Source organism: Nerophis ophidion, linkage group LG16 (genome assembly GCF_033978795.1).
Source record: "Nerophis ophidion isolate RoL-2023_Sa linkage group LG16, RoL_Noph_v1.0, whole genome shotgun sequence".
Lineage (NCBI taxonomy): Eukaryota > Metazoa > Chordata > Actinopteri > Syngnathiformes > Syngnathidae > Nerophis > Nerophis ophidion.
In genome coordinates this window covers 14643152-14670769 of record NC_084626.1, presented here as the reverse complement: position 1 = coordinate 14670769, position 27618 = coordinate 14643152, and the positions used below count along the sequence as shown (strand labels likewise).

Sequence of the window (27618 nt, the reverse complement as noted above, 5' to 3'; positions counted from 1 at the left end):
CTTCGTAAAAAAAGAGCGCAGGTACTTTCCTGGCCCGCCTGCAGTCCAGACCTGTCTCCCATCGAAAATGTGTGGCGCATTATGAAGCGTAAAATATGACAGCTGAGACCCCGGACTGTTGAACGACTAAAGCTCTACATAAAAGAAGAATAGGAAACAATTCCACTTTCAAAGCTCAAGAACAATTAGTTTCCTCAGTTCCCAAACGTTTATTGAGTGTTGTTAAAAGAAAAGGTGATGTTACACAGTGGTGAACATGCCCTTTACCAACTACTTTGGCACATGGTGCAGCCATGAAATTCTATGTTAATTATTATTTGCAAAAAAAAAACAATTAAAGTTTATGAGTTTGAACGTCAAATATCTTGTCTTTGCATTCAATTGAATATGGGTTGAAAAGGATTTGCAAATCATTGAAACACAATTTCCCAACTCATATGGAAACGGGGTTTGTACAACATTATCATGTTATTGTTGGGTGTGATGCTATTTTGCAGGTGTGGCTTGTGTTATGGACACCAGTAAGCTTGTTGATGTTGGTAAAAAAAAACGGGAAAAAAAACTTGAGTAACAAGAGAAGAACAAGCAAAAGTTGTAATAATTAAGCACACATCAGTGGAGCATGACAGTCCAGTGCAAGAAGTGTGGAAGTGTGAATATGTGTAATAGCTAACTCAAAGACTGTGTGTGTGTGTGTGTGTGTGTGTGTGTGTGTGTGTGTGTGTGTGTGTGTGTGTGTGTGTGTGTGTGTGTGTGTGTGTGTGTGTGTGTGTGTGTGTGTGTGTGTGCGCACGTTTTATTGTCGCACTAGCTACAATACTGGAGACTTTATCTTCTGGCCGTGGTTCTGGGGATTGGTGGCTCCTTTCAGTATGGCATTCAAGTGTCGGCCATTGCTGCTCCAGCTGAGGTAAGAATTTGGTGTTTTAGTGTCAGAAAAAGGATGTATGCAGACAGATATGATGACATCATCCAGGATAAATGTGAACCATCAGCTTTGACTTACACTGACTATATTCTGTGAATACAATTTTGTGTTTACATCCACTCTTGTGTTTCATTTGAATGGCTGGACTCACATAATCTTTCATTTCTCAAACTGTGGTACGGGTACACGGGTCTATATTAGCTGTAATAGCCTACTACCAAAATGACTTTAAAAGTCTTATATAAGTATTATCATGGAGGCAACACATGATGTAAGTGTCTATATTAGCCTACTATCAAAATTACTTTAAAAGTCTTATATAAGTGTTCTAATGAAGACAACACATTATGTAAGTGTCTACATTATTTATAGTAGCCTACTATCCAAATTACTCAAAAAGTCTTATATAAGTCTTATTATGAAGGCCACACATGATGTAAGTGTCTTGTATCTTATACTTGTATAGCGCTTTTCTACCTTCAAGGAGCTCAAAGCACTTTTGACACTATTTCCACATTCACCCATTCACACATTGATGGCGGGAGCTGCCGTGCAAGGCCCTAACCCCGACCCATCAGGAGCAAGGGTGAAGTGTCTCGCACAAGGACACAACGGACGTGACGAGGTTGGTAGAAGGTGGGGATTGAATCAGGAACCCTCAGGTTGCTGGCATGGCCACTCTCCCAACCGCGCCACGCCGTCCCCGTCCCCAGCTATGATAGCTTGACTATCAAAATGATTGTGTCGCAGGCTGAATCAAATCTTCATTGACATCCATCCATCCATCCATTTCCTACCGCTTATTCCCTTTTGGGGTCGCGGGGGGCGCTGGCGCCTATCTCAGCTACAATCGGGCGGAAGGCGGGGTACATCCTGGACAAGTCGCCACCTCATCACAGGGCCAACACAGATAGACAGACAACATTCACTCTCACATTCACACACTAGGGCCAATTTAGTGTTGCCAATCAACCTATCCCCATTTCATTGACAGAAATGTTTCAATTTAATATTTATTATACACATTTTTACAACAATAGTACAACCTCTCAGAGGGTGAGATAACTCCTGGAAATTACTGTCTTGGAATGGCCAAAAGTATAGATGTGTGTGTCCAAGTTAAAGGAAACGACGGGCTGTCTTCTTCTAATGGATTTATTACAATCTTTGGCAAACTGGGTAATGTTTGCTGTGGTCTGGAGCAACATGGCACACAAACAACTATCAGAAATGCAGCCAATATTACATACAAATAATGTGCTGTGAGACATGCAACATTTAATTATATACAAAGACGATGAAAGGATATTAAATAAGCTCAAATATCCCTACAAATGAGGCATACTGATGCCAAATGTACATACAGATAGCCTAAATAGCATATTTTGATAGATTAGCTTGCAGTCATGCAGTGATCAAACATGCCTGATTAGCACTCTAAAAAGTGAATAACATCAACAATGCGCACCTTTGGGCATTCACGCACAGTATAAAACTTTTGGTGGACAAAATGAGACAAAGAAGGAGTGGAAGATTTTACATGTAAACAAACTGTTCAGTCACAGTTCACACTATGATGTGTTCAAGAACGGGCAAAATTAATAGGACAAAACCATGTTCACCGAATACTCTCATCATTGAAGCATACACACAAACATATAAACAGTGGGTTTTCTAACAATTGGGAAGTTTTGTGTCATGTTTGTCCTTAAACAAAAAACATGTTAAAACAAAAATATATATTCACCCCCACACCTTTTTCTATTTTCAAACCTTTTTTTTAAATGCTCCAGGGAGCCACTTAGACGACGCTAAAGAGCCGCGTACGCCAAAGACTCACTTGAATAATGTACAGGGTTTTATTTTCTTACATTCAAACACAATGTTGCTGTTCAAACTGTGTGTATTGTTATTAAATATTAAATACAATAATTAAATAAAACATCTGCCTTGTTTTTAATCAATATTTGCGTTACTGTATTTTAACGTGGGTCATTATGGGGACACTTGGACAGCCGAGTGTTTTCTGAGGTAGTATTTGGCGGGAAAATGTTTGATATAAAGTAATGGTTTAAGTTTCTAATTTTAGTTGTATTAAAGTTGAGCGTAGTCAAATCTGGCTTGAGTTTGTTGTTTGGCACACAGTATGTGGCGTTTTGTTTGAATAATATACAATGTTCGTACACACCTTCAAATTCAATAGCATGGACAAGAGTATGTAAACCTTGAAACCGAATTATTAGTAATTAGTAATTTAAATAAATAATAAATAAATAAATAAATAAATATAGTATAGCATATAATATAGTATCAATAATATTGTAAATAGTAATAGTAAAAGCTGTGACGACTCCAGCAGTGGGGGAATTTTTAATTTTTTTTTCAAGGTTTTGGTTTACCTCCGTATTACAAGCTTGCAGTACGGCATCCCTGAAGTGTCAAAACACTTAAAACAGGACAAAAAATAAATTGAAAACAATAATGATAATTATAAAAGTATCTGTGTTTCTGAACTTTCCTCTAGCACGTCGAGGCTTTTATCAACCAAACGTGGTTGCTGAGATACCAAACTCCCGTGGAAAATTCCACCGAGCAACTCATTTGGTCCTTCATCGTGGCTGTGTTGAGTTTGGGGGCGTGGCTTGGCGCCGTTCACAGCGGAAGTCTGCCCGTCAAATATGGCCGGTAAGAGCGTTTTTTTATGATTTTGTCTTAGTTGGAATGAATTGGCCCTAGTGTGTGAATGTGAGTGTGAATGTTGTCTGTCTATCTGTGTTGGCCCTGCGATGAGGTGGCGACTTGTCCAGGGTGTACACCGCCTTCCGCCCGATTGTAGCTGAGATAGGCGCCAGCGACCCCAAGAGGGAATAAGTGGTAGTAAAATGGATTGATGGAATGAATACTGTATTTTGTATTTTTTAAACTTTTTTCCATAAATTTGCTTTGAATGCAAGCTACAAAAAATGTCCCGTTGAAATCAATAGACAATGTCGTTTTTGAGCCCACTTTTATTCTAACATGAACTAATGCAATCCAGTGTGAGTACCAGCTTTCTACTTATTTTTTTCATACAAATCCACCAAATAGCACTACTTTTTCTAATTCAAAGTATGCAGCAAATATATTAATTTTTTTTCTAAAATGTGGTCCATCCATCCGTCCATCTTCTTCCACTTATCCAAGGTCGGGTTGCAGGGGCAGCAGCCTAAGCAGGGAAAACCAGACTTCCCTCTCCCCAGGCACTTCGTCCAGCTCTTCCCGGGGGATCCCGAAGCGTTCCCAGGCCAGCCGGGAGACATAGTCTTCCCAACATGTCCTGGGTCTTCCCCGTGGCCTCCTGCCGGTCGGACGTGCCCTAAACACCTCCCTAGGGAGGCGTTTGGGTGGCATCCTTACCAGATGTCTGAACAACCTCATCTGGCTCCTCTCGACGTGGAGGAGCAGCGGCTTTACTTTGAGTTCATCCCGGATGACAGAGCTTCTCATCCTATCTCGTAGGGACGGCGTGGCGCAGTGGAAGAGTGGCCATGCCCAACCCGATGGTCACTGGTTCAAATCCCACCTAATACCAACCTCGTCACGTCCGTTGTGTCCTGAGCAAGACACTTCACCCTTGCTCCTGATGGGTGCTAGTTGGCGCCTTGGATGGCAGCTCCCTCCATCAGTGTGTGAATGTGTGTGTGAATGGGTAAATGTGGAAGTAGTGTCAAAGCGCTTTGAGTACTTTGAAGGTAGAAAAGCGCTATACAAGTACAACCCATTTATCATTTATTTATTTCTAAGGGAGAGCCCCGCCACCCGGCGGAGGAAACTCATTTCGGCCACTTGTACCCGTGATCTTGTCCTTTCTGTCATGATAATATAATATTTTATATTTTTACAGAGATTTCTTGTCATTTGGACCTCAAGTGTTTTTTTTTTAAACTCATATCGTAGGAAAATGAAAATGAAAAAATACATATCAAACTGCCAATCATTTACTCATATTACTCAGAGTGGAAAGTGGAAACCAATGTGTTTCTTACTGCAATTTTAGAAGTTAAAGTTAAGTTAAAGTACCAATGATTGTCACACACACACTGGATGTGGCGAAATTATTCTCTGCATTTCACCCATCACCCTTGATCACCCCCTGGGAGGTGAGGGGAGCAGTGGGCAGCAGCGGTGCCGCGCCCGGGAATCATTTATGGTGATTTAACCCCCAATTCCAAACATTGATGCTGAGTGCCAAGCAGGGAGGTAGTGAGTCCCATTTTTATAGTCTTTGGTATGACTCGGCATCAGGAACAAAAGAGAGTAAATATTTTTCAGTAGACGTGTCCACACTTTGACATAAAATAAAAGGCACCAGAGGTGGGACTAATAAAGACAAGTTGCAGGCCACAAATACATCGACTTAACAGACTCCTTGGGTTAGGGCTCCAGCTGTTGCATGATGATGAAGGAAACAATCGTTGTCTTGCAGGAAGAAAGCGTTATTGATCAACGATGTCGTGGCCGTCGTGGCCGCCTTGTTCATGCTCTTCAGCCGCGCGGCCAAATCTTTTGAGATGATTTTGCTAGGCCGCTTTCTCTTCGGATACAACATTGGTACGTGATGATGATGATAATGATGATGACGTTTTCATGTTGTAACCTCCCTGTTGTGTGATGTGTGTGTAGGTCTTGGCTTGAGCGTGCACCTCATGTACTTGGGTGAAAGCTCTCCAAAGAAACTAAGAGGATTCCTGACTCTCACCAGCTCCATCTTTATTGGTTTGGGGAAGGTTATGGGTCAAATCATTGGCATCAAGTATGAAGTTAAATTTTGCTGATAGATGCTTAATACTGCACATTACAGCAAATCATAGCAATACCTATACTCCCACTTAGATTGAATGCTTAATTAGGGGTGTACTTGATCTGATATTTATATAATTCTGAAAAAAAAAAAAATAGTATCGGATGATATCCCCTTGCATATAAAATGACCAATATGAAGTTAATTATAATGACATAGCACTTTTCTCTAGTGATTCAAAGTGATTTACATAGTGAAACCAAATATCTAAGCTACAATTAAACCAGCGTGGGGGGCATTGGGAGCAGGTGGGTCAAGTGTTTTGCCCATGGACACAAGGGCAGTGACTAGGATGGCGAAGCGGGGTTCAAACCTGGAACCTTTAAGTTGATGGCATAGCTGTTCTACCAAGTAAGGCACGCCGCCCCAATACAAACACTCCTAAAAAGCATTTACTTGTCCAAAGCTGGACAGCCAGTTAATATTTACGTGTTTTGATCTTTTTATTTCCAAAACACATTATAATCGTTGCTTTTTTTTTGTCACTGATTTCTGCTCGCTGCTGTCATTAGGATGTCGACTGCTAAGATGTTCTTAAATTCCCCTTTAGATGAAGAATGACTCATAATCCTCGCGAAGAAACGGGGTGGGGGAGAAAAAAGCACTTTTCGTGTCGTCCTCGCCCGTTCCAGGTCCTAAATTGGCTGTCAAAGTCTCCCAACTTGTCGCATTACCTACCCAAATGTCTCACGTCCAGGGGAGAGGCAAGATTTATGGTCTACAATAAACTTGCAGGGAGCAGGGAAGTGAGGAAGCAGCAGATCACTCGATGATGTAAACATAGGGAGACACAGAAGTGATCACGTCGTCGCTATAGAAAGCTTACAATATCACTAATACTTGGTTGATATTCAAATCAATTGAGCATTGTTAGCCCTTTTTGAACGCTTATTTATCAGATAGTGGAGCTCCATTGGCTCCGCTGTAAGCAGACTTTTATTTACTCAATATTTAGAATGCATTAAAAAAAAACACATCCGTTGTAATTTCTTTCATAATGATTGTCAACGATAGGCAAAATTCCAAAAAAAACCCAGTGCAGTTCCTCTTGAAGTAGTCAGGAGAAAATGGGTATCAGGTGTGTGCAAAGGTGGCTCCGCCCCGTAGACTGCTTAAGTCCATTTCAGTTTTTTTTATACTTAACATTGTTCTTTCTTTGAGTCATTTCATTTGCTCAAACTTTTTCTAACATTCAAAACTACAAAATAATACACATTTGTATGATTGCTGCTGATATTGTATTAGAATAATATATTGGTATCGGCCAATACGCAAGACTTCAATATCGGTATCGTATCGGAATAAAAAGAACTGTATCTATCCCCCTGCCTTTAATGCACATTGATTCAACCGAGTGGTACAATTTGAGACCTTATGGAAAGGGCACCAAAATATTCACTTTTTGGTACCGCTCATTGCAGTGGTACTCTTTGGTACGCTTGTGGAAGGTAACAGATGCCTCACTAGGTTAGTTTAATGTCATGTTTACTGTGGCAAACTGAACTGTGATCTTCAGGCAATGGTGGGACAACATTTCTATTATACTGTATTGTCTTGCAGAAAGGCTTGTATTTCAGAAGTGTGTGAAGGGAGAGTACATAAACAAAACACAAATTTTGTTCTACATTTGAATAAAATCAGCATAGGAATGACAAAACATTTTCCAGAAGGCTACCACAGCATCAAGCTGATTAAGTAACACAGGATTGATTGTCCTTCACTGTGTCCCTGCAGGGAGATAATGGGCTCTGAAGAAATGTGGCCTTTCCTGTTGGCAATCAGCGGCATTCCCGCCATTGTGCAGTTTGTGGCACTGTTATTCTTTCCCGAGTCTCCTCGGTACCTTTACATCGACAAAGGGGACTTTGAAGGCGGCAAGAAAGGTGAGTGGACACGTCACCAAGCAGATCCCAAGTCTGTTTTTGTGAAGAGTAACCAAGAGGAAAAGTGTGACGATAACCGCAGAGCCAGAAATGAAACTTAGGAAAGGGTGTTAATGTATGACAGTGACTTATCATTGACATAAACTAAGTCATTTAACCAAGCAGATTGTAAATTAAATACTTTACACAGTTAACCCCAGCAATACCTATAAAGCACCACTAGATGCCAGTATTGCACTGCAAACATCACGTCCACATGTCGGAATTTATTTGTGTGTAAGCTAACTCTTCTACAACTGAACCACCGCAAAGGTAAAAAAAATTGTCAAAACATGCAACCCTACTGAACGGCCTATTCTATCATTTTTCTGACAAAAACACCACATGATGGCGCTGTTATTAAACCCCATATGTTGGATTGACATGGATTTTCTAACACAGCACAACACGAAGTAAACAATGTAACCTTCGGGTGCTTAGCCAAGTCACAGCGAAATTGGAGCACATTTTTAGGGTACTGACGAGTGCACGTGTTAAATGCGATCGTGAAAAACGTTAAACAAAACTTATTTATCAATATTTGGACAATAATTATCCAGAAGTTACCAAGCTTTTTGTAATGATTATTAAACAGATTGTAATGTGTATCTTAGTTGTAGTTTTGATTACCAAATTTGGTGGCGTTGAAATTCCCATGTCAAATCGCTAATGCTAATTAGTCTCATGTATATAGTAAATCCCATGTAAATTAGCATCCAGCTAGCCCATTTGTTTAATCCATTTTTTTTTTTTTGTCGGAATTTTAGAGAAAAGTTATTTTGTATCTCATCTAAGTTATATTAACATTACTTTATTTATGTAAGTTCAGTTTTACAGTGTTTTAAAGTAAAGACTTTTGAAAAGCTCTCAAATGAGAACCTCTTATCCATCTGGCCGAAGAGACGTTAGTCGAGTCAAAGTCTTTGGTGGAACTTAGATGTTCAAATTTGTTTTTGAAAAGCAACAAATTGATTAGCTCTTGTTAGTTGTAAAGATGTCAGACACAGGCGAAAACATCCAGTTTAGTGCCCTTCACAATAAAGGTACTTTCAGTTTACCAATATTTTTGTACCGGTTCCATTCAAATAACATTTCTCCCAAAAAATACGGTGCAATATTTTGAATAACAGTGTCACATTAATACAAAAATAAGTCACAACAGAGATGTTGGCGAGAGCAAAACAGACTACATCAGGGGTAGGCAACCCAAGATGTTGAAAGAGCCACATTGGACCAAAAATACAAAAAACAAATCTGTCTGTAGCCGCAAAAGATGAATAGCCTTATAGTGTTATAATGAAGGAAACACATGACGTAAGTGTCTAGATTATTAATCAATCAATCAATGTTTACTTATATAGCCCTAAATCACTAGTGTCTCAAAGGGCTGCACAAACCACAACACAAACCACTACGACATGCTCGGTAGGCCCACATAAGGGCAAGGAAAACTCACACCCAGTGGGACATCGGTGACAATGATGACTATGAAAACCTTGGAGAGGACGAAAGCAATGGATATCGAGCGGGTCTAACATGTTACTGTGAAAGTTCAATCCATAATGAATCCAACACAGCCGCGAGAGTCCAGTCTAAAGCGGATCCAACACAGCAGCGAGAGTCCCGTTCACAGCGGATTAGCTATAATAGCCTACTATCAAAATGACTATGTGTCGCAGGCTGAAGCAAATCTTCGTTGACAGAAATTTTGACATGAAATATTTATTCTAAACATATTTACAACATTGGAAAATATTAGTAAATCAGAGGCTACTCAGAAGGTGAGATAACTCCTGGAAATTACTGGCTTTTATTGGCCAAATGTATAGATGTAAACGTAAAGGATATTATATGAGCTCAAATCTACCTACAAATGAGGCATAATGATGCATTATGTACATACAGCTAGCCTAAATGGCATGTTTGCATTGATTAGCTTGCAGTCATGTACTGACCAAATATGCCTGATCAGCACTCCAACAAGTCATTAACATCAACAAAGAGCACCTTTGTGCATACACGCACAGCATAAAACGTTCGGTGGACAAAATGAGACAAAGAAGGAGTGGAAGATTTTACATGTAAACGAACTATTGCTTCACAGTCCACACTATGGTGGGTTCAAGAACCGCCGAAATGAGTAGGACAAAATACTGTTCACCAAATCCTCATCAGGAAGCGTACACACAAACATATTAAACAGTGGGCTTTTTAACAATTGGGAAGTTTTGTGTCGTGTTTGTCCTCAAACAACAAACATACTAAAACAAAAATATTATTTTTCCCCCATCTTTTTCCATTTCCAATCTTTTTTTAAAAATGCTCCAGAGAGCCACTAAAGAGCCACGGGTTGTTGACCCCCGCACTACACAGACATAATCTGATCAAGATTATTCAAAGGATCAGGACACAATTGTTGTTTTATATCTTGTCTTCTTTACACTTGTAAACCATTAAGTGTGCTCTTAATGGAAGTTCACCGGCACGTGTCCTTCCTGCGCCACAGCATTGCAGTGGCTGTGGCAGGAAGACGACTTGAAGCAGGAGCTGGAAGACATGGACAAGGAGCGTGAGAGTGTCCAAGGCGAGCAGGCCAAGACGGTGAAGGACGTTCTGACTCGTCGCTGCGTCAGATGGCAGCTGTTGACCTTGGCCATCCCCTGTGCTGGCATCCAGTTCTGCGGCATCAATGCCGTATGTACCTTCGCTCGTTCCACACTCCTACGTTGTTAGAAAGCTGCTTCGCATCACCCAAGCCTTTCTTGTAGCTCTATTTTTACGCATTCGACATTTTCCGGGAGTCAGGAGTGCCGGAGGAGCAGATGCATTACTTGGCAATCGGGATCGGAGCCACAGAGCTCATCACTGTGATGCTGTGTGTGAGTGTCTCACAGACTCAACACATTCACTTTTTACCTACTTGATATAGTTGATAGAACTTGGAGTGAGAAACATCAAAACAGCAGACACAGGAATCTAAAGGCCTACTGAAATACAATTTTCTTATTTAAACGGGATAGCAGGTCCATTCTATGCGTCATACTTGATCATTTCGCGGTATTTCCATATTTTTGCTGAAAGGATTTAGTAGAGAACATCGACGATAAAGTTTGCAACTTGTGGTCGCTAATAAAAAAGCCTTGCCTTTACCGGAAGTAGCAGACGATGTGCGCGTGACGTCACCGGTGTGAGGGCTCCTCACATTGTTTATAATGTGAACCTCCAGCAGCAAGAGCTATTCGGACCGAGAAAGCGACAATTTCCCCATAAATTTGAGCGAGGATGAAATATTCATGGATGAGGAAATTTAGAATGAAGGACTAAAAAAATTTTTTTTTTAAATAAAATAAAGTTAAAACATGATCATTTCTAAATAATAAATTATTGTGTACCAAAGTACTGAAATGCACAACATTGGGAGCGATTCAGATGTTTTTAGACACATTTACTAGGATAATTCTGGGAAATCCCTTATCTACATATTGTGTTGCTAGTGTTTTAGTGAGTTAAATAGTACCTGATAGTACCTGATAGTCGGAGGGGTGTGTCCACGGGTGTGTTAACGCCAGTCTCTGAGGGAAGTCACGAAGCTGCAGCAGGACAGAAGCTCCGCTGATCTCCGGTAAGAGGCGACTTTTTACCACAATTTCTACTTTGACAATTTCTACTTTGACGTCTTCATTATTAATTGAATAAATTGCAAAAGATTCAGCAACACAGATGTCCAAAATACTGTGTAATTGCGCGATGAAAAGAGAAAACTTTTAGCCGTAAGTGGTGTTGGGCTAATATGTCCCCTCCACCCAATAACGTCACAAACACGCGTCATCATACGCGTCATCATTCTGCGACGTTTTCAACAGGAAACTCTGCGGGAAATTTAAAATTGTAATTTAGTAAACTAAAAAGGCCGTAATGGCATGTGTTGCAATGTTAATATTTCATCATTGATATATAAACTATCGGGCTGCGTGGTCGGTAGTAGTGGGTTTCAGTAGGCCTTTAAGGCCTCTGTGGTTTTTTGTTTTGTTTTTGTTTTTTTATGAAATTAAACCGAAAACAATGAATAAGATAAATCTAATAATAAATAAATAGATATCAAAAACTTTTATTAAATAAAATCTGACGTTCCACGCATGATACCATGAGAGGATGATGTTTCTTTTTTATAGGTTAACTGCACTTTTTGGGGATTTTGCCTATCTTTCACAATCACATTATGAATTGTAGTTATCTATTATCTATTATGTGTATATACAGTACAGGCCAAAAGTTTGGACACACTTTCTATTTCAATGCGTTTTTTTTATTTTCATGACTATTTTACATTGTAGATTGTCACTGAAGGCATCAAAACTATGAATGAACACATGTGGAGTTATATACATAACAAAAAAAAGTGCTATAGCTGAAAACATGTCTTATATTCTAGTTTCTTCCAAATAGCCACCCTTTGCTCTGATTACTGCTTTGCACACTCTTGGCATTCTCTTGATAAGCTTCAAGAGGTAGTCACCTGATAAGGTTTTCGCTTCACTTCATAGTTTTGAGACCTCCGGTGACAACCTGCAATGTAAATATCAATCAATCATTTAATGTTTATTTAAACAGCCTTAAATCAAAAGTGTCTCAAAGGGCTGCACAAACCTCAACGACATCCTCAGTAGAGCCAACATATAGTCATGAAAATAAAGAAAACACATCGAAATGAGATGGTGTGTCCAAACTTTTGGCCTGTAATGTGTGTGTGTGTGTGTGTATATATATATATATATATATATATATATATATATATATATATATATATATATATATATATATATATATATATATATACACAGTTTATATGTACAACATGTATATAAAACGTTAATGTAGGTTTTTTAACTTGTTTTAAGGGGCTTTGGAGGCAACAAAAGGGACTCCATTTTGGCTCATTTTGCAAGCGTATTTTTATCTTTCGAATCCTAAAAATAAAAAGAGAGGTGAGGTCTTTCTCTCATAATGATTGTGAATGATAGGCAAAATAAATTAAAATAAAAGTCTTAATAAAAGGAATTTTAAGCATTTTTAAAAAAATATTTATTCGTCAATTTGGTAAAATACAATCATAAAAACATTTATGAAGAAAGAAAACAAAATAAATTGGAAAACCTGCAGTTTTGGGGAGTAACAATTAAACATGTTTCAAATTTCAAAATAGAATGAGAACAAATAACTGTAAACTTAAAAAAAAGAACTTAATTTTATAGTAAAATACAAAAATAATACAAAAGAAAAACACTGTAAATTAAAAACAAAAAGGAGGAAAAATTATATTATCATATATATGATTTTAAATATGTATCATATATATAAATATCAGCTTGAGAGAAAAATATTGTGCATTTCAGTACTTGGGTACACAATAATTTATTATTTAGAAATGATCATGTTTGTAAAAAAATATATATTTTAAATAAACATTTCAACAGTAAAAAATAAATTATAGTCTAAAGACTATTATATTCTATTTTTATAAAATCCCATTAAAAGAAAAGGTTATAGTTAACATGACAAAAATAAACTGTAGAAAGCCACACATCAGTAAATAAAAATAAAATGTAATAAAATGTAATTGTGTAACGTCAAAAATGTCCAACATCAAGGAGACAATCGCTCTTGAAGAACAAGAATAACAGAAAAGAAATGAAAGAAAATCCACACTTTGATGATGTGAAGAAAAGATTAAAGGCCTACTGAAACCCACTACTACCGACCACGCAGTCTGATAGTTTATATATCAATGATGAAATATTAACATTGCAACACATGCCAATACGGCCTTTTTAGTTTACTAAATTGTAATTTTAAATTTCCCGCAAAGTGTCCTGTTGAAAACGTCACGGAATGATGACGCGTATGCGTGACGTCACGGACTGTTGGGAAATATTAGCGCTGCGCACACACACAGCTAAAAGTCGTCTGCTTTAACCGCATAATTACACAGTATTTTGGACATCTGTGTTGCTGAATCTTTTGCAATTTATTCAATTATTAATGGAGGAGTCAAAGTAAAAAGATGGAGTTGGGAAGCTTTAGCCTTTAGCCACACAAACACACGGTGATTCCTTGTTTAAAATTCCCAGAGGTGAAACTTTACTATGGATCAGAGCGGTCAACCAGCAGTTTTCGGTGATAAAATTTGTGGTAAAAAGTCGCTTCTTACCGGAGATCAGCTGAGCTTGTGCCGTCCGTACAGCTGCCGTCGACTTCCATCAGACACTGGCCTTAAGACACTCTTGGATACACCCTTCTGACTATCAGGTACTATTAAACTCACTAAAACACTAGCAACACAATAGAAAGATAAGGGATTTCACAGAATTATCCTAGTAAATTTGTCTAAAAACATCTGAACCCGTCCCAATGTAATCGCGTTCTTTTTTTTAAACTTTTTTTTTTTTTTCTAGTCCGTGGCTATCACTATCTTCAAACACGAATCTTTCATCCTCGCTCAAATTAATGGGGAAATTGTTGTTTTCTCGGTCCGAATAGCTCTTTTTGTTGGAGGCTCCCATTAAAAACAATGTGAATATGTGAGGAGCCATCAACGGGTGATGTCATCGCCTGCGACTTCCGGTAAAGGCAGGGCTTTTCTGTTAGCAACCAAAAGTTGCAAACTTTATCGTCAATGTTCTCTACTAAATCCTTTCAGCAAAAATATGGCGATATCGCGAAATGATCAAGTATGACACATAGAATGGACCTGCTATCCCCGTTTAAATAAGAAAATCTAATTTCGGTAGGCCTTTAAATATGTGATGTAAATATTGTGTACTACAGCAGAGGTCTTCAACAGGGGTTGTGAAATTAATGGTTGATTAGACTTTTTTTTTTATACTCCCCGCAATTTTTCGACAAATGTAAATATCTTTAAATACACATTAACATAGAGGCAGCACACTGTGGTGTAGTGTTTAAACAATAGTGATACGGGCACACTATTCACTGAGTCTTATAGGTTCAAAAGAAAAAAATATATATATTATTATATTCATTTTATCAGCTGCCAGCTTGCATATAGCGGCGCTACCGTATTCTGTATTGCTTGGTGTGTGTGTGACAATCATTGGTACTTTAACTTTAACTTTTAAAATCTTAGAATTGCACAATTACAAGGTATCTTAAGAACCTTTTTGATTTAAAACACAACCATATGCAGGATATATAAGTAGGGAGTTCCCGCTCCAGCTCTCCATCAGTTCGGGGCTCTTTGGCCTGGGAAAATGTTGAAGATCCCTTTACTACAGTACCAGTACCAAGCAAGTTATATCCGTATAGATATGATGCTATCTAAACATAGTTCTGGATGTGCTTCAGTCCTTGATTATAGACCGTGCTGGCCGCAAGAAACTGATGGGCTTTGGCTATATTCTGATGGGGGTCACCATGGCTGTTCTTACTGCTATGCTGTCCATCAAGGTATCCACTCTCCTGACACCATACGGCCTTGTACTAGTAAAGGGGTCGGCACCCCAAAATGTTGAAAGAGCCATAATGGACCAAAAGTACCAAAAAAAAATCTGTCTGGAGCCACAAATAATCAAACCCCTTATATAAGTGTTATAATGAAGACAACACATGATGTGTCTATATTAGCTATATTAGCCTACTATCAAAATAGCTTTAAAAGTCTTATATACGTGTTAAAATGAAGCCAACACACGATGTGAAGTGAAGTGAAGTAATTATATTTATATAGCACTTTTTCTCTAGTGACTCAAAGAGCTTTACATAGTGAAACCCAATATTTAAGTTACATTTAAACCAGTGTGGATAGCACTGGGAGCAGGTGGGTAAATTGTCTTGCCCAAGGACACAACGGCAGTGACTAGGATGGCGGAAGCGGGGATTGAACCTGGAACCCTCAATTTGCTGGCACGGCCACTCTACCATCCGAGCTATGCCGCCCCATTGCCCTATGTCTGTTTTAGCCTACTATCAAAATGACTTTAAAAGTTTTTTATAAGTGTTATAATGAATGAAACACATGAGGTAAGTGTCTATATTAGCTAACTATCAAAATTACTTTAAAAGTTTTATATATTAGTGTTTTAATGAAGGCAACACATGAGGTTAGTGTCTATATTAGCTATATTTGCCTACTATCAAAATTACTTTAAAAGTTTTATATAAGTGTTATAATGAAGACAACATATGATGTAAGTGGCCATATTAGTTATATTAGCCTTCTATCTAAGGCTGTCACAAATCTTCGTTCACAGAAATGTTGTATTTTAATTTATATTCTACACGTTGTTGCAACATTGGAAATTATTAGTAAAATGATGGCTTCTCACAGGATGAGATAACTTCTGTAAATTACTTGCTCAGAATGGCCAAAGGTACTGTATAGATGTGTGTGTCCAAGTTTAAGGAAACAGCAGGCTGTCTTCTAATAGATTTATTACAATCTTTGCAAGCTGGGTGCTCCTCTCTGAGCTGCTACCTTACCGTGGTAGAGGAGTTTGCGTGTCCCAATGATCCTAGGAGCTATGTTGTCTGGGGGTTTTCATGCCCCCTGGTAGGGTCTCCCAAGACAAACAGGTCCTAGGTGAGTGATCAGACAAAGAGCAGCTCAAAGACTTCTATGGAATTACAACGAAATGAACCCAGATTTCCCTCGCCCGGACGTGGGTCACCGGGGCCCCGCTCTGGAGCCAGGCCCGGAGTTGGGGCACGATGGCGAGCGCCTGGTGGTCGGGCCTGTTCCCATGGGGCCCGGCCGGGCACAGCCCGAAGAGGCAACGTGGGTCATCCCTCCAATGGGCTCACCACTCATAGGAGGGGCCATAGAGGTCGGGTGCATTGTGAGCTGGGCGGCAGCCGAAGGCAGGGCACTTGGCGGTCCGATCCTCGGCTACAGAAGCTAGCTCTTGGGACGTGGAACGTCACCTCACTGGGGGGGAAGGAGCCTGAGCTAGTGCGCGAGGTAGAGAAGTTCCGGCTGGATATAGTCGGACTCACCTCGACGCACAGCAAGGGCTCTGGAACCAGTTCTCTCGAGAGGGACTGGACCCTCTTCCACTCTGGCGTTGCCGGCAGTGAGAGGCGACGGGCTGGGGTGGCAATTCTGGTTGCCCCCCGGCTCAAAGCCTGTACGTTTGAGTTCAACCCAGTGGACGAGAGGGTAGCTTCCCTTCGCCTTCGGGTGGGGGGACGGGTCCTGACTGTTGTTTGTGCTTACGCACCAAACAGCAGTTCAGAATACCCACCCTTTTTGGGTACACTCGAGGGAGTACTGGAAAGTGCTCCTCCGGGTGATTCCCTTGTCCTACTGGGAGACTTCAACGCTCATGTTGGCAACGACAGTGAAACCTGGAGAGGCGTGATTGGGAAGAATGGTCGCCCGGATCTAAACCCGAGTGGTGTTTTGTTATTGGATTTTTGTGCTCGTCACAGTTTGTCGATAACAAACACCATGTTCAAACATAAGGGTGTCCATATGTGCACTTGGCACCAGGACACCCTAGGCCGCAGTTCCATGATCGACTTTGTAGTTGTGTCATCGGATTTGCGGCCTTATGTTTTGGACACTCGGGTGAAGAGAGGGGCGGAGCTTTCTACCGATCACCACCTGGTGGTGAGTTGGCTGCGATGGTGGGGGAGGATGCCGGACAGACCTGGCAGGCCCAAGCGCATTGTGAGGGTCTGCTGGGAACGTCTGGCAGAGTCTCCTGTCAGAGAGAGTTTCAATTCACACCTCCGGGAGAACTTTGAACATGTCACGAGGGAGGTGCGGGACATTGAGTCCGAGTGGACCATGTTCCGAACCTCTATTGTCGAGGCGGCTGATTGGAGCTGTGGCCGCAAGGTTGTTGGTGCCTGTCGTGGCGGTAATCCCAGAACCCGTTGGTGGACACCAGCAGTGAGGGATGCCGTCAAGCTGAAGAAGGAGTCCTATCGGGTTCTTTTGGCTCATAGGACTCCGGAGGCAGTGGACGGGTACCGACGGGCCAAGCGGTGTGCAGCTTTAGCGGTCGCGGAGGCAAAAACTCGGACATGGGAAGAGTTCGGGGAAGCCATGGAAAACGACTTCCGGACGGCTTCGAAGCGATTCTGGACCACCATACGGCGCCTCAGGAAGGGGAAGCAGTGCACTATCAACACCGTGTATGGTGCGGATGGTGTTCTGCTGACTTCGACTGCGGATGTTGTGGATCGGTGGAGGGAATACTTCGAAGACCTCCTCAATCCCACCAACACGTCTTTCTTTGAGGAAGCGGTGCCTGGGGAATCTGTAGTGGACTCTCCTATTTCTGGGGCTGAGGTCGCTGAGGTAGTTAAAAAGCTCCTCGGCGGCAAGGCCCCGGGGGTGGATGAGATCCGCCCGGAGTTCCTTAAGGCTCTGGATGATGTGGGGCTGTCTTGGTTGACAAGACTCTGCAGCATCGCGTGGACATCGGGGGCGGTACCTCTGGATTGGCAGACCGGGGTGGTGGTCCCTCTCTTTAAGAAGGGGGACCGGAGGGTGTGTTCCAACTATCGTGGGATCACACTCCTCAGCCTTCCCGGTAAGGTTTATTCAGGTGTACTGGAGAGGAGGCTTCGCCGGATAGTCGAACCTCGGATTCAGGAGGAACAGTGTGGTTTTCGTCCTGGTCGTGGAACTGTGGACCAGCTCTATACTCTCGGCAGGGTTCTTGAGGGTGCATGGGAGTTTGCCCAACCAGTCTACATGTGCTTTGTGGACTTGGAGAAGGCATTCGACCGTGTCCCTCGGGAAGTCCTGTGGGGAGTGCTCAGAGAGTATGGGGTATCGGAATGTCTTATTGTGGCAGTCCGCTCCCTGTATGATCAGTGTCAGAGCTTGGTCCGCATTGCTGGCAGTAAGTCGGACACGTTTCCAGTGAAGGTTGGACTCCGCCAAGGCTGTCCTTTGTCACCGATTCTGTTCATAACTTTTATGGACAGAATTTCTAGGCGCAGTCAAGGCGTTGAGGGGTTCCGGTTTGGTGGCCACGGGATTAGGTCTCTGCTTTTTGCAGATGATGTAGTCCTGATGGCTTCATCTGGCCGGGATCTTCAGTTCTCGCTGGATCGGTTCGCAGCCGAGTGTGAAGCGACCGGAATGAGAATCAGCACCTCCAAGTCCGAGTCCATGGTTCTCGCCCGGAAAAGGGTGGAGTGCCATCTCCGGGTTGGGGAGGAGACCCTGCCCCAAGTGGAGGAGTTCAAGTACCTAGGAGTCTTGTTCACGAGTGGGGGAAGAGTGGATCGTGAGATCGACAGGCGGATCGGTGTGGCGTCTTCAGTAATGCGGACGTTGTATCGATCCGTTGTGGTGAAGAAGGAGCTGAGCCGGAAGGCAAAGCTCTCAATTTACCGGTCGATCTACGTTCCCATCCTCACCTATGGTCATGAGCTTTGGGTCATGACCGAAAGGATAAGATCACGGGTACAAGCGGCTGAAATGAGTTTCCTCCGCCGGGTGGCGGGGCTCTCCCTTAGAGATAGGGTGAGAAGCTCTGCCATCCGGGAGGAGCTCAACGTAAAGCCGCTGCTCCTCCACATCGAGAGGAGCCAGATGAGGTGGTTCGGGCATCTGGTCAGGATGCCACCCGAACGCCTCCCTACGGATGTGCTTAGGGCACGTCCAGCTGGTAGGAGGCCACGGGGAAGACCCAGGACACGTTGGAAAGACTATGTCTCCCGGCTGGCCTGGGAACGCCTCGGGATCCCCCGGGAAGAGCTAGACGAAGTGGCTGGAGATAGGGAAGTCTGGGCTTCCCTGCTTAGGCTGCTGCCCCCGCGACCCGACCTCGGATAAGCGGAAGATGATGGATGGATGGATGGATGGCAAGCTGGGTAACTTTTGCTGTGGCCTGGAACAACATGGCACACAAACACCTATCAGAAATGCAGCCAATATTACATACAGATAATATGTAATGAGACATGCAACATTTAATCATATACATAGCGTGACGTCTAGGTGGCATTGTGGCGTGTGTTTGCGTTCTCGTGGTGCAGCAGAGATGGAACACAGCGTAAAGGTAGGAATGATGATTTATTTCTGACTACAAAAACAAACTAATAACAAAAACACTTGCATAAGGCACTATAGAAAAACCAACATAACTTAGCATAGGAGCTAGAAAGAACAGAAAGTGCTAGTATCTAAACTAGTGACAAGGAAATAAACAAAATAGCCTGGAAGTTAATCGAATAACAAAAGTACTTTACCACAATGCGGGAATGAGACGTCATCTGTTGCGTGAGGCAGACTATACTCCGAGAACGAAAGGCAAACAAAGACAGGCATATATAGGGGCAGAAATAATCAGGGGCAGGTGCGCGTGATCAAAAACCAGAAACAGGTGACACTAAATGCGTAACTAGGCAACCAAAACAAACCAGGAAGTGCCGCCGGGAACTAAAGACGTCAAGTACAAAACAGGCTGTGATAACAAAACAGAATTAAAACAGAACATGACATGGTCCAAGGCGTGGACCATGACACATAGAGGACATAAGTCAAGGAAATTAAATGATCTCAAATATACCTACAAACGAGGCATAATGATGCAATATGTACATACACTAGCCTAAATAGCAAGTTAGCATCGATTAGCTTGCAGTCATGGATTGACCAAATATGCCCGATTAACACTCTACATTGCACATTGCTGTGCATTCACGCATGGCATAAAACATTTAGTGGACAAAATGAGACAAAGAAGGAGTGGCATAAAACACGTATTCGGAGAAAGTTGTACATGCAAACAAACTACAATGAGTTCAAGAATCGCTGAAATTAGTAAGGCAAATAAGTGCTTGCCAAATACTCTCATCAGTGAAGCATGTATAACAAAGAGTGGGATTTCTAAAAATTAGGATGGTTTGTGTCATGTTTGTTCTCCAACAGAAACTATATTAAAATAAAAATGTTTCTTCATCTTTTTCCATTTTCACACATCTCTGAAAGAGGTCCAGGGAGCCACTAGGGTGGCGCTTCTCGAACCGCGGGTTGCCGACCCCCGTGCTATTAGATAGTACTGGATAGATGACTAGGCTTAGAAGACTCTGGCATACCTTGCGATATGTTAGCACACCTTTTTCTGTTGCAGGATATGAATTCATGGATCCCGTATGTGAACATCGCCTTGATTTTTTGTGTCATCTGCATTTATGGACTCGGACCCTGTGAGTTCTGCTCCACAGATATGAACTCCCCCTACTTAATGGAAGTGCGAGTAATGTGTAAGTATGCATTTGTCTTCCCCAGCCGGAGTGTCTATGGTTCTTCCCGCTGACCTTTTCCTGCAAGCATGGCGTCCCTCTGCGTACGTCGTCAGCGGAACTATTAACTGGCTCAGCTTGTTCCTCGTGGGCATGTGTTTCAGCTACGTGGTGGTGAGCGCGGCAACATTCCTTTTTTTTCCTGCAAGTCACGTGCTTGTGAAACATGGTTTCGTGTCCACGTAGGACGGATTGGGCCAGTACTGCTTCCTGATCTTCGTGGTCTACTGCGTCTTCAGCGCGGCCTTCCTCCTCTGCTTGGTGCCGGAAACTAAAGGAAAGACCATAGTGGAAGTAACGGAGGACTTCAACAAACTTAATTACAAGAACAGAGAAACGGAACTGTCCACTAAGTTGTAATATCTGATCTTGTATTTATTGACCTGTTGTTGTGGGTATTATTTAGTATATTTTTCCAGTATTTTCCTGCACATTCACTGTTCAGCGTTCACCTCCCTGCAAAAATGTGGCTGTTTTTTTTGTCTCAATTTTTTTTTACCAGAAAAATCATCTATTCATGCTGTGTCTGACTGAAAATAGGCTGTTTCCCAGCAGAAAACACATCTCTAGTCGTACAATAATGACTAAATAGCACAGTAGAGGAGGGGTTAGTGCGTCTGCCTCACAATACAAAGGTCCTGGGTTCGATCCTGCACTGGTGATCTTTTTGAGTGGAGATTGCATCTTTTCCCCCCTGACTGCGTGGGTTCCCTCCGGGTACTCCAGCTTCCTCCCACCTCCAAAGACATGCACCTGGGGATAGGTTGATTGGCAACACTAAATTGGCCCTAGTGTGTGAATGTTGTCTGTCTATCCATGTTGGCCCTGTGATGAGGTAGCGACTTGTCCAGGGTGTACCCCGCCTTCCGCCCGATTGTAGCTGAGATAAGCTCCAGGAATAAGCGGCAGAAAATGGATGGATGGATGTTGAAATTGAAGATTGTGGGCATTGTCATGGATACTGATCAAATTAGGTGCCATCAAATATTGCAGTACAAATAAGAACTAAAATGTATAATAAAAAGATTATGCCGCTTAATGCAGCAATATTTTAATGTATTTTATGTCCTTTGTGTTTTATTTTCTTGTTTTCACCTTTTTTGTGGGCTTTTTGTAAAACATGATTGGGTAACACTTTAGTATGGGGAACATATTCACCATTAAGAGTTGCTTATTAAAGTAACAAAGACGTAATTTAGAGTTATTTGGACACTAGGAGAACATATAAGGGTTAGGGTTACTAATCAGCAATAATTCTGAGGTTATTGAGGGAACACTTAGTTGATTGTATAATAAGGCCATGCAGAATAAGGCAGTAATAAGTACTTAATAATGAGTAATTAATAGCCAATATATTACTAATTTGCATGTTGATAAGCAACTAATTAATGGGGAATATGTTCCCCATGCTAAAGTATTACCAAATATTGATAGAGAAATTGTTTTTTGTTTTTCATGTCTGTTGAACTTGTTCGTGGCCTTGTGGTAAGAGTGTCCGCCCTGAGACTGGAAGCTTGTGAGTTCAAACCCCGGCTGAGTCATACCAAAGACTATGAAAATGGGATCCATTACCTCCCCGCTTGGCACTCAGCATCAAGGGTTGGAATTGGGGGCTAAATCACCAAAATGATTCCCGAACTTGGCCACAGCTGATGCTCACTGCTCCCCTCACCTCCCAGGGGGTATAACAAGGGGATGGGTCAAATGCAGAGGATAATTTAGCCACACCTATCATGTGAGTGATTATCGTTGGGACTTCAACTTTAACTAATATATAGAAGACCCCATTTATTTGTGAGAATCACATCCCGAGACCACCCGCCAATCGGACTGGATGGACTTTATTCAACCCACTTTGGAAAAATTATGTGGTTGCAGGGCACTGTTAACAATTATCCATCCATCCATTTTCTACCGCTTATTCCCTTTGGGGTCGCGGGGGGCGCTGGTGCCTATCTCAGCTAGAATCGGGCGGAAGGCGGAGTACACCTTGGCATACTTGCTAACCCTCCCGGATTTTCAGCGCCTCTCCCGAAAACCTCCCGGAAGAAATTTTCTCCCGAAAATCTCCCGAAATTCAGCAGGAGCTGGAGGCCACGCCCCCCCAGCTCAAACATGCACAGTTCAAAGCTTGAAAAGGAGGATTGCAGGCGGATCTGATGGCATTTAAAGTCATTTTTAAAAACCACTGCTAATCCTCCTCCTTTTGAGCCGGAAAACCGCAGAGAATTAAAGGAGGAACGCGCCGGAGGCAAAAGTTCATTAAGAGGGGCAGACTCACCGGCTCTCAGCCATGTTTCCGTCACACAGAGGAAGTCAAGTCCGCGGGAAGTGAAGAAATCCTTCAGGATAAACGTTTTGTTTGTCAAAGTTCTTGCGTTCTCAAGACCGAACCTGGCGGGGGCCAGCACGTCCAAGGGCGCAGCTAATCCAGGTGGGGCCCGACACACAGCCCGCAGGTGGCGGGGGAGAGGAGCCACAAGGCGGGAAAGGACGGCAGGAATCCGGCCAGGTGAAAAAGCTGACTGGGATGTCGAAAAACCAACGTCAAAGTTGATCATATCAGTGGGAGAGGGGCAAAGATCCAACAGTGTTTGGCGGTCATACACAAGCAGTGAGCTGACAGAGACGAAAATAGACGCAAACAACACAAAAACGAACAGAGAGACGGCAGGGCAAAGCACATACTGCCGCCATCTTCTGGAAACTCAGAAGTGACGTTACTCAAATAGTGCAAGGTAAGTGTTGTTGTTGTTTTTTAGTAACTAGCAAGCACAGTACAGTTAGTAGAAGCAACTGTGTTTTTATTACTGTGTATTTGATAGGTGCCGTCTGACATTCAACTATTTCTTTTACTTATATACATAATAAAATAAATATATATAGCTAAAATTCACTGAAAGTATTTCATACATATATAACTGTATATGCATATATATATATATATATATGTATATATATATATATATATATATGTATATATGAAATACTCGAGTTGGTGAATTGGCTGTAAATATACACCCCTCCCAACCACGCCCCCAAAACCAAACCCACCATAAGCAGGTTCTCCATATTTTCATGGGTAAATGTCCGCCATAAAGATAGTATTTTAATCTCCCTGTCCGGCACTATTAATATATTCTGCTTCAGTATGGTGCAGACTAGCAGTGATACGCTCCAAATGCTTCATCAAATTAGCCAGCTACACACTCTGTCATGTTTTTGATTATTTATTTATTTAATTCAGTGAATAACACCCACTTTTTCTCAGTACCGTCCTTCACACTCACTTTCTTCCTTCCAATGCTTTGAAAAACAAAGCTTTGTCGATCTCTATCTATAAGATAATGCTAGCAAGCCAGACACCAGCTGTTTTGGTCGCATCTTACGCGGTTAGCTGTGACATTTGCGATTCCCTCTAGTGGTGGGGAGGCTCATAATCCGAATATCCATCCATCCATTTTCTACCGCTTTTCCTTCTCGGGGTCGCGGGGGTCCTGGAGCCTACCCAGGTGCATTCAGGCGGAAGGTGGGGTAAACCCTTGACAAGTCACCACCTCATAACCCAAATATGTGCTTTCAAATTAAAGCGTAACAATTAACCGAGAGAAAGCTCTTACCCTAAAAATCTTGTAGGCTTTATAATAGTATTTCAACATGCAACTTTTTTTTACATATTAATTCAGACTGCTAAAAAGATAAAACTTTAAAATGATTTATTTTGCTATCAATAGCAGTATAAAGCATGGTGGTGGGGGGGGGGGGGGGAACAAGAAACATTTAGTTTCACAGCAATATACTGGATAACATTTCATATCAATACTAGTGATATGAAATACTACTATGTTAGGGGTGTGGGAAAAAATCGATTCGAATACCAATCGCGACCCTCACGTTGCGATTCAGAATCAATTCTCATTTTTAAATAAATCTATAAATTTGTAAAAAATAATAATTATTTTTTTAATTAATCCAAAAAACCAATATACAGCAATACCATAACAATGCAATCCAATTCCAAAACCAAACCTGACCCAGCAACACTCAGAACTGCAAAAAATAGAGCAATTTAGAGGAAACACAAACACGACACAGAACAAACCAAAAGTAGTGAAACAAAAATGAATATTATCAACAACAGTATCAATATTAAATATAATTTCAGCATAGCAGTGATTAAAAATCCCTCATTGACATTATCATTAGACATTTATAAAAATAATAAAAAAGGAACAATAGTGTAACAGTGGCTTACACGTGCATCGCATCTCATAAGCTTGACAACATACTGTGATAAAATAAGTCATATTTTTGGTTCGTTTAATAGTTCAAACAAATTTACATTATTGCAATCAGTTGATAAAACATTGTCCTTTACAATTATAAAAGCTTTTTAAAAAAAAATCTACTACTACCCTGCTAGCATGTCAGCAGACTGGAGTAGATCCTGCTGAAATCCTATGTATTGAATGAATACAGAATCGTTTTGAATCGGAAAAATATCGTTTTTGAATCGAGAATTGCGTTGAATCCAAAAAATCGATATATAATCGAATCGCGACCCCAAGAATCGATATTGAATCAAAGATTCGCAGCCCTAAAATATATATATATATATATATATATATATATATATATATATATATATATATATATATATATATATACATATATATATATATATATATATATATATATATATATATATATATGTAGCTGTGGGAAAAATCACAAGACTACTTCATCTCTACAGAACTGTTTTCAAATCTCCTGACGATTGAGGGAACCCCTCATGAAACAGTTCTGTAGAGATGAAGTAGTCTTGTGATTTTTCCCACACCTACATATTGCGCTCTACCACGGTATCGAGCACTATTCTCTGGATAATCCAATCAAGATATATATACATTTATATATGTACAATACTGTATATACACACACACACACACACACATATATATGTATATATATACATATATATATATATATATATATACATATATATATATATATACATATATATGTATATACATGTATATATATATGCATACATATATATGTATATGTATATATATATACACACACACATATATATATATATATACATACATATATATATATATATATATATATATATATACACACACACATACATATATATACTTGTATATATACATACATATATATATATATATATATATATATATATACATACATATATATATATATATATATATATATATATATATATATATATACCGTTAGTATACACACACACATATACATATATATGTATATATGTAGGTGTGGGAAAAAAATCACAAGACTGCTTCATCTCTACAGATCTGTTTCATGAGGGGTTCCCTCAATCATCAGGAGATTTTAATGGAAGCATTCACATACAATGGTTTATATAGAGCACAGAGTGGGTGGGTACAAGCAAGCGTAGGGTGTGGTGATTGGCTCATGTGTTACCTAGGAGGTGTTTCCGTCTATGGCGGCATGTTGAAATGATTTCACTGCGCTTGTTGAGAGATGATAGATCTGGATGATATATAATAAACAGTTTCTCTTTTAAGCATAGGTTGCATCTTTTATTACCACTGTTGTAAGGTGTGCTGGATGCAAGAATTTGCCATGTTATTGAATATTCAACATTATTGTCTTTGAGGTTCCAAATGTGTTTGCTGAGTTCTGTAGAATTCTGCAAAGTCTGGTTTCTAAAGGAGGCGTTGTGATTATTCCATCTTGTTTTGAACGCTCCTTCGGTTAATCCTACGTACGTGCCGGATGTGTTAATGTCCTTGCGTATTACCTTTGCTTGGTAAACGACTGATGTCTGTAAGCACCTTCCGTTGAGAGGGCAATCAGGTTTCTTGCGACAGTTACATTCATTATTGGTTTCAGAGTCGTTTAGTCTGGGGGTAGGCAGTCCTTTTGCAATTGCTTTGTTGTGGTTTGAAATTATTTGTTGCATGTTATTCATACAGCTGTAGCTCAATTTAATGTTGTTCTTGTTGAATATTTTTCTTAGGGTGTTGCCTTTGGGGAAGTGTTTGTCAATCAGAGTGAGGAACTTGCGGCCGATGTTGGTTGAGACGTCTTTGCTGAATGGCGGATTGTACCAGATGATGTTGTTTCGTTTTCTGCTCTTTTTTGGTTGGTTTCCTGGGGTGGGTTCATAGGTAAGGGTGAAGTTGTATCCGCTTTCATCAAGTGCTTTCTGGTACGGGGGGGTTCCTTGGTCGAATTCAGCTTTGCTGGATGACAGCATCGATAGTCTTTTATTAATTCCGGTAGGTATTCTTTTCGTGGTGGTGGGTGGGTGGTTGCTGTCGTGGTGCACGTATTGGAGTGTTGTGTTGGGTTTCGTGAATGGTTGGTAGCTGGTATTTCTCAGGTTGAAAGTGACGTCGAGGAAGTTGACGGTTTGCTTGTTGGCTTCAATCGTGATCCGTAGGCCGTTTTCTTTGAAGATTTGGCATATGCGCTTCTTGGTGTTCTCGCTGCTCCTTGGCGAGGCGCGGCACACTGCCAGTCCATCATCACGGTAAATGCCAAGGTTCAGGTTGCAATATGTAGGTTTTCCCACACCTACATATTGCGCTCTACCACGGTATCGAGCACTATTCTCTGGATAATCC

The 27618-nt window shown here is 41.1% G+C and overlaps 1 pseudogene; it reads left to right on the top strand.

The window, feature by feature from the left end:
- Nucleotides 1-799: 799 nt before the first annotated feature.
- LOC133535717 (solute carrier family 2, facilitated glucose transporter member 11-like) lies at nucleotides 800-21926 on the top strand (annotated as a pseudogene).
- Nucleotides 21927-27618: the final 5692 nt, after the last annotated feature.